At 42.0% G+C, this 7390-nt stretch overlaps 1 pseudogene; it reads right to left on the bottom strand.

The window, feature by feature from the left end:
- Window positions 1–531: 531 nt before the first annotated feature.
- On the bottom strand, window positions 532–6688 carry LOC132363087 (thioredoxin-like; annotated as a pseudogene).
- Between the last annotated feature and the right edge of the window lie 702 nt (window positions 6689–7390).

Genomic DNA, 7390 nt, shown 5'->3' with positions numbered 1-7390 from the left:
TTACCATCCACAGTTCCTAATATTGGTAAGAAAATATAGTACAGAGTGTGAAAATAAAGATGAAAGTTACTTAACTTTCTAGTTTTGCAGTGGACAACTGCAGACTCTTATGGTGAGAATTTTATGGCCAGCAGTTGGAGTACTTTAACCAAATAAGATTCTCAAAAAAAATTTTTGTTTGTTTGTTTTGGTTATAATAGCTGCTACTGTTTCTATTCTTACTAAATAATGGCATTCTGGTCACCAGTCACACTAGTCAGTTATAAATTATTCCCTATTTATAAATGAGTCGCTCTAAAGGCATTAGGAGGATGCAGAGACAGTAGGAGAGACCCTATTCCTCTCTCCTCCCCTCTTTGAGGCTCCTTTCATATTTAAGAGTTTCCGATGTAGGAAAGATTTGCCCTTTTTTCATAGTAAAATCAATCCATAGTGTATCTTGCTATTCATCCTCTGATCTTTCTTTTTTGTAAATAAAACCCTTACAAGTTGTAAGCAACCAATGGCTGGTTATATTTTTAGAAAACAGGATTAGATTAATTCATTAATGGTGGCTTCAAGTTTTTCCTTATTAGCTCCAGAAAATTCACCCACCTTTGGTCCCTTTTAAACAACTGGAAGGTGGGCATGCATTTGACTTCACACTCTGAAGCGACATCTGACAGTCATCCACATCTATGTCAAGTTCAAGGGACACGACATTGGATTACTTTTTACAGAGGGAATGAAAGGAAAGCTTGATCAGTTTGCAAGGCTCACACCATGTGGCTAAGAAGTCAACTACACTGAGTTTATCTCCTGCATGTTGATGGCTTCCTGAAAAGCATACTTTCTCTCCATCTGCTTTACCACTTTGACTGCTGGGGTCTGAACAAGCAACTAGAAGAACTGATGGAAGTGGGAACGTCCCTGGAGGTCCAGTAGTTAAGACTCTGTGCTTTCAGTGCAGGGGTATGGGTTTGATCCCTGGTTGGGGAACTAAGATCCCGCATGCCGTAAGGCCAATGAATAAATTAAAAAAAATCAAAAAAATTAAAAAAAAAATAAAAAGGAACGGATGGAAGTGGATCCAAAGCACTGGACCAAGCTTCCCGATCCTTTCTCTATGCATGTTTTTCTCAGTTAAAATACCAGTTGTGTAAACAACTGCTTATTCAACATTATTATATAAGCATTTTCTTATGTTATGTACACTCTTAAGTATAATTATTAATAGTTGTATAATATCTCACTGTGAATATATCATACATTTTTTTTTAAACCTATTCTGTGATTATAGATTTAGGGTGTTTTCAGGTTTTTGCAATTGTAAATAATGCTGCAATGAACATCTTTATGAATTCACCTCTTTCTGTGTGAAATGAGATTCACTTCTTTCAGGCTGGCTAGGTATTTTTTACTGAAATGGTAATTAGTGAATTAGTGGCCTAAAAGTAAAAAATGTGTTTAAATTGACTATTTAAAGAGGGATTTTTTTTTCTTTTTGTAAGCATGTACATTTACCTATCACCATTTTTTTCTGTTTGTAAGCATGTACATTTACCTATCACCAGTGGACTCATTGTCCCAGAGAATAATTGGGCATGTGTTCAGCAGCCTGGGACAAAAACTGCCCTTTTGCCCTTTTCCAGAGCAGGGAAAGACATTGGGGGTGGGTGAGAGAGGGAGAGTTTAGAGGACCAGCAGTGACCTGTGCCTCGAAACCTCTTCTCTGTGACTGGGAAACACAGGAATCTCTGAAAAATACTTTGTGAATATCATTTTTTTCCTGCCTTTCCAATTAAATGATACATTCCATGAAGACAGAGTAAACTCCAGACCTCCAGGCACCCTTAATCCCCTTGCCGTCATTACAGGACTATATGACTGTAGGAGCCAGGAACCCAGCACTGCTGGGATTGGGGCCAGTAGACCAGGCTCTGGCCTGGGTGGGAGTAATCCCCTAGCTTGGCATCTAGTAGCTTCAAAGGATAATTTGATCTGAAAGCCCTTAGGTCACACTTTCTAACACAGCAGCTAGAACACACACCCTGTAAACAGGAAATGCCTTAGGAAGTACAACTGAGTACTTATTTTTATTTTTTAAGAAACTATTAAAAAGCCTGAGCAGAGGATGACATTTATCTGGCATTACAGTTAACAAGATGGAGGTGCTCCCTGACAGCCTTGGTTTTACGTTCTGGGCAATTGTGTACCCACTGCTGTTTAACAGGTGCTAAAATTCCCCCAGTTAATCTATAAATCATTTTTCCTTGTAAAATGAGTGTCTAGTCAAGGGATTTGTAAGTTGCATAGTTCATTTTTGCTGTCACAGAAAACGAAAAGATTTACTAAACACTAAACCAATATATAGATACCTCTGTGCTTGGAATAAGGAAAATTTAGTACTGGGAAAAAGGAAAACCATGTAAAACAGAGAATGAGGAGTCTCTAGCTGGTTGAATAGCATCAGGAAAGACTAAAATTAAGAACTGCCTACTTCTGAAAATGACTTAGCTGTGTGGTGGCCACACTACTCATCTACCCCTTGTGCCAGTTTTCACCCTTGCCCTGGCTGTGTTCCATTTATTTCAGTCACATGGCCTCACCATCTAGGCTGTTTCACACCACAGGCCCTTTACACATGCTCCGCAACACCTGGAATGCTCCTATTCTTCTCTTCTCCTCTCTTTGTTGAAGTCCTGCTCATCCTTGAAGGCTAAGATGTCACTTGATTTGGTTATAGCATGAAGACAGCATAGCGTGGTGGAGAGAACTTGGACTTTAGAGTGAGACATAACTGGGTTTAAATCTTGGTACCCTTTTTTACTAGAGTGGTAACCTTGGACAAGTTAACTTGAGCTCTGTGAGTCTGTTTCCTCCGTAGTTAATGGAGTTATTACCTCACTCACTGGAGTGTAGTAAATATTAAGTCATAAAACTATATACAGTGCTTGGCATACAGCAGACAATAAATGTCAATGTCCTTCTGCCATGCCCATCTTCTAAGCCTTCCTTGGTTCTCTAGGCAGCATCATTTTACTCAAAACTTAGAGTATGAGCCTGTATCTTATCTCTGAGTCCACAGAGATACATAGTATTCAAATTCTTCATGCCCTGTTTAAGTTATAGGGCTTCCAGATGGAATTTTTAATTCATTTATTTATTCAATAAATATTTATTTGATGATATCAGATGGCAGCTTGTCCTACTGCTTGTGTTCTTAATATGTTTTTTCTCCTTTTAGAATAGGGTTTCTTGGACTTCCCTGGTGGTGCAGTGGTTAAGAACCTGACTGCCAATGCAGGTGACACGGGTTCGAGCCCTGGTCAGGGAAGATCCCCCATGCCACAGAGCAACTAAGCCTGTGAGCCACAACTACTGAAGCCCTCACGCCTAGAGCCCGTGCTCTGCAACAAGAGAAGCCACTGCAATGAGAAGCCCGCGCACCACAACGAAGAGTAGTCCCCGCTGGCCACGACTAGAGAAAGCCCGTGAGCAGCAACGAAGACCCAACGCCGCCATAAATAAATAAATAAATAAATAAATAAACAACAACAACAAAAGAATAGGGTTTCTCAACTTTGACACTATTGAGATTTGGACCAGATAATTCTTTGTTTTATGGGGGGTTGTCCTGTACATTGTGGGATGTTGAGCAGCAACCCTGGCCTCTATGAACTAGAAGCTGGTATCAACTCCCCAACCTGGACGTGACAACCCCAAATGTCTCCAGACATTGACTGCTCTTGGTTGAGGAAAACTGCTCTAGAACTTTGCTTCCTTGGCTATCCCTCCTCTCCAGGATCTGTATTCAGCCTCTATTGGCACCTTTCTCTCATAAAAATATGCTCTATTCTCCAGTCTTTCAAAACAAAACAAATCAATCCAACAAAAAGTCCTCTCCCTTCACAGTCAAGCTCTCCAAAAGCATAATCTGCACTCATGGTCCCTTTCCACTCATTCTTCCACCTGCTGCACTCAGGCTCCCCCACCCCCTTCATGAGATGCTCTGGCCAAGTTCCTGCTGATAAATGGCTAAAGCCTGTGTCATCTTTCCACTGCCCACCTTGCTTGGCCTCTGTGACATTAGATGCTCTATAAATTCCAGGACGTTTTTCTTTCCTGTTCTTCTTTGACCTTCTTTCACAAACCCTAGTGGGGTCTCGTTTGCTCTGCCTCTTAAATTTTGTCATTCCCCAGGCCTCTGTTCTTGGTCTTCTCTCTTCTCTCTCCCTGGCACATGTTCATCTATTCTCAAGGCTTTAGTTCCCATTTAAGCATCGATTACCAAAATGCTTGGTTCCAGCCCAGATTTCTCTCCTGTGGGTCTCACAGACATCTCAAAGAGAACTTATTCTCCTCATCTCCTCTTCCCAAAGTTGCTTCTCCTCCTACCCTCTCATGCCCCATCTCGTCTGCCCAATGCAGTACAGTGTGTACTTTGGGCTCTGGTGATGCAGATATTAGGTGGGCACTTCAGTAAAGATGTTCATCTTAGGTAACCTAGTCATGCATGGCTGAGCCAGTTCCTCAGTGGCCCTTCTTACAACCCTCTATCTCTAGCCAGCATGGAGCAGGGAACCTTAGTATTACATTACATGAGATAACTTCCAGAAAGCACCTGGCACACAGTAGGTACTCAGTACATGTTAGCTCCCTTTCCCTGTTATTTTCTTCTGGAAGACACTCTCTAGAACATTAAGAGCTGTGTATGGGTAGTCAGATTATAAGTGATTTTTTTTTTCTCATGTTCTCTAATTTTTTTCCCATTGAAAAGAAATTATTTTTGCAACTAAAGAAAAAAGTTTCACTAAAACAAACACTCTTATACAGACAACTGATTATGCCACTTGCTTTTATTGGCTGTTCATTGCTCCTTGGTCAAGTCCAAACCTCTAAGCATGACTTACAAGATGAGCTGTGATTTGGCCTTGACCTAGTTATGTAACCTTATTTCATGCTCTACCAACCCTCCCTTTCCCCCATTACACACTCTGGCAACTCCAAACCTCTTCCAGATCCCTGAACAAGCCAGGCTGTCGCCTGTTTCTGCATAGGGATCTCCCTCCACTTGGTGGCTGACCCATGCCCTCCATCCTTTCCCTTCCATCCCACCCCTTCCATCCCACATCCATACACAAGTCCACACTTAGACGCTTAGAAGCATATCCTTGGACACCCGACCTATTCTCTTTTCTCAAAACTCAGTTCAAACACATCCTTGCTGAATGCTTTTTCCTTTTTTTCTTTCTTTTTCTCTCCTTTTTTTTTTTTTTTTTTTTTTTTTTTTTTTAGCATGCATCCTCCTCAGCTTTATTTTATCTGGGTACTGGAGTCATTTTGCCTGCTAGACAAAATTGGTTCCATTTCTTAATTTTCAATAGTGGTTCTGTGCCTTCTTGCTTTTGATAGTTGTTCACATGTCTGTTGAGTTCCACTCAATCAACCTCTCTAGGAGTTCTGATGTGGCTGGTTGGACACTCCAATACCTTCCTTTATTTTTGTTAAAGAGAGGGGATTGGACTTAGACCCTCCTTTCAACAGGGCTGCAACAGATACTGGTGCATAAGCTTGTCCCTGAAAGTCCTGGCCAGCTTGATTTCATTCTTGATCAGTGCAGGTTGATAATAAAAAGTGTAATGGGTTCACAAACACAGTTGTGGTGGTGGCGGTTTGTGCAGTGAGCATAAGTCCTTAGTTTGCCCCGGCTCACTCGGACTGTCTGTGGCTTCTGCCAGAGCCCAGGCACGTGAATGGCCAAGACTCTGGGGCCAATCAGGTGCTTATAAAGGAGAGAGAGCCCAGTTTATTAACAGCCAGATGGAAGAGATGCATATGGCAAGGTGTGGGGAAAGGGCAAGGTGCTTCCATACTCTCTCCAAGGGTGTTACTCTCCCCAAATCTCCACGCATTCACCAACCCGGAAGCTTCTGAACCCTTTTCTTATCTCTTAAGTCTCCAAGCTGAAAGTAAACATGCTCTGCTTCGTTGCTCTTTGCCCATTTAGACATTTGTCAGGGCGCCTAGGATACTTGATTACATTTATTTGTTGACTCCTCTGTTTCCCTCTAAGAGACTGTGTTACTCCTTAAGGGCAAGGACTGTGTCTTTTGTTTGGCTAATAGAAGATGCTTATTTAGATTTTATCTCACTGAAAAGCACTGTAGTAGACTTTAGGATTGGAGGAGAGAAGGGAAGAAAGCCACAGCTCCTATGCCTTTATGGGGCTTGCGATGGTATCATGGAAATGAATGTGATTAAGCGGGGTAAAAAAAGAAGAAATTATAATAAAAGCTAACACTTTAAGTGCTTTATCTCTCACTTAATCCATGATTTACTTGGAAATAAGTACTATTATTTTGTAAATATGAAGAATTGAGACTTTAATGAAGTTAAGTGACTTGACCAAGTAGCCGGTCAGCTTCCAAAATCCAAGGTCCTAATCTAAACACAATAATGTACTTGATTCTACAAGTTGAATGAAGTCCTCAAAAATCTATTCAGGGGGAAATTGCCATCAGGGGTCATTTTGACCACTTACCCTACGAGAAACCTTGATTCCTGCAAACGAATACCCAGATGTCAGGTGATTAATCCAAGTTTCCAGGGGCTGAGATCCCTGCTGCTCCTTCTCAATCCCTCCTCCCACCTCCAACTCTAGAAAAACATTAAAAACAGAAGCTTCCTCAAGTTGCTGGATCCACATCTCCTTACCCTAGGGAAACTCCTGGGTCTCAGGGGGACTCAGAAGACAAGGAAAATCTGACCTGTGTGTGGTCAGGTACCTGGAAGGGATTGCTTCTTGGGGCACAGTTAGAGCAATAAGCCCTGATGATGCAGATTTGGGGGCTCTACTAAAGATGTTCATCTTAGGTTACCCAGTAACCCAAGGTTGAGTCTGTTTGTCCTCCTCCCCAGGCCCTCTTCCTAAAGCTCTGGCTGCAGGCTCACGTGGAGACCTACCTCCTGATAGCTTTGTTAATGACTTTAGAGTCTGATTGAGATCAGGTAGCCTCCAAGCTGGCACCAGCACCCATTATACTCTCCAAAGATAAGGAAACCAAACATTAGCTAGCTGGTGGCAAACAGAGCCAGAAATGCACCCACGCCTTCCTCCCCTCACCCCTTCAAAGGAGCAGCAAAATGCCACTCCGGGCCTTATTTGGATAGGGAAATAACCGAATATGACCTCAGGTGGACTATTTAAGGTGGCTTTAGTCCAGAGAGGTTCTCCTACAGAGAAAGTTTTCATTTCCCCTGGAATCAAGTGCCTTCCTTCCTTCCCCCAAGGATTCTCCAAATAACCTCACCTGCCTGAGCACCTTCACTCTCTGGCCCTGGGTTATACATTCACTTAAATGGTACTGAGAACTCTAATCATTATATGTAGATATAGGATGCAGTTTAG

Source organism: Balaenoptera ricei, chromosome 1 (genome assembly GCF_028023285.1).
Source record: "Balaenoptera ricei isolate mBalRic1 chromosome 1, mBalRic1.hap2, whole genome shotgun sequence".
Lineage (NCBI taxonomy): Eukaryota > Metazoa > Chordata > Mammalia > Artiodactyla > Balaenopteridae > Balaenoptera > Balaenoptera ricei.
Note: the sequence above shows the minus strand (reverse complement) of the source record. Positions and strands in the feature narration are given on the sequence as shown.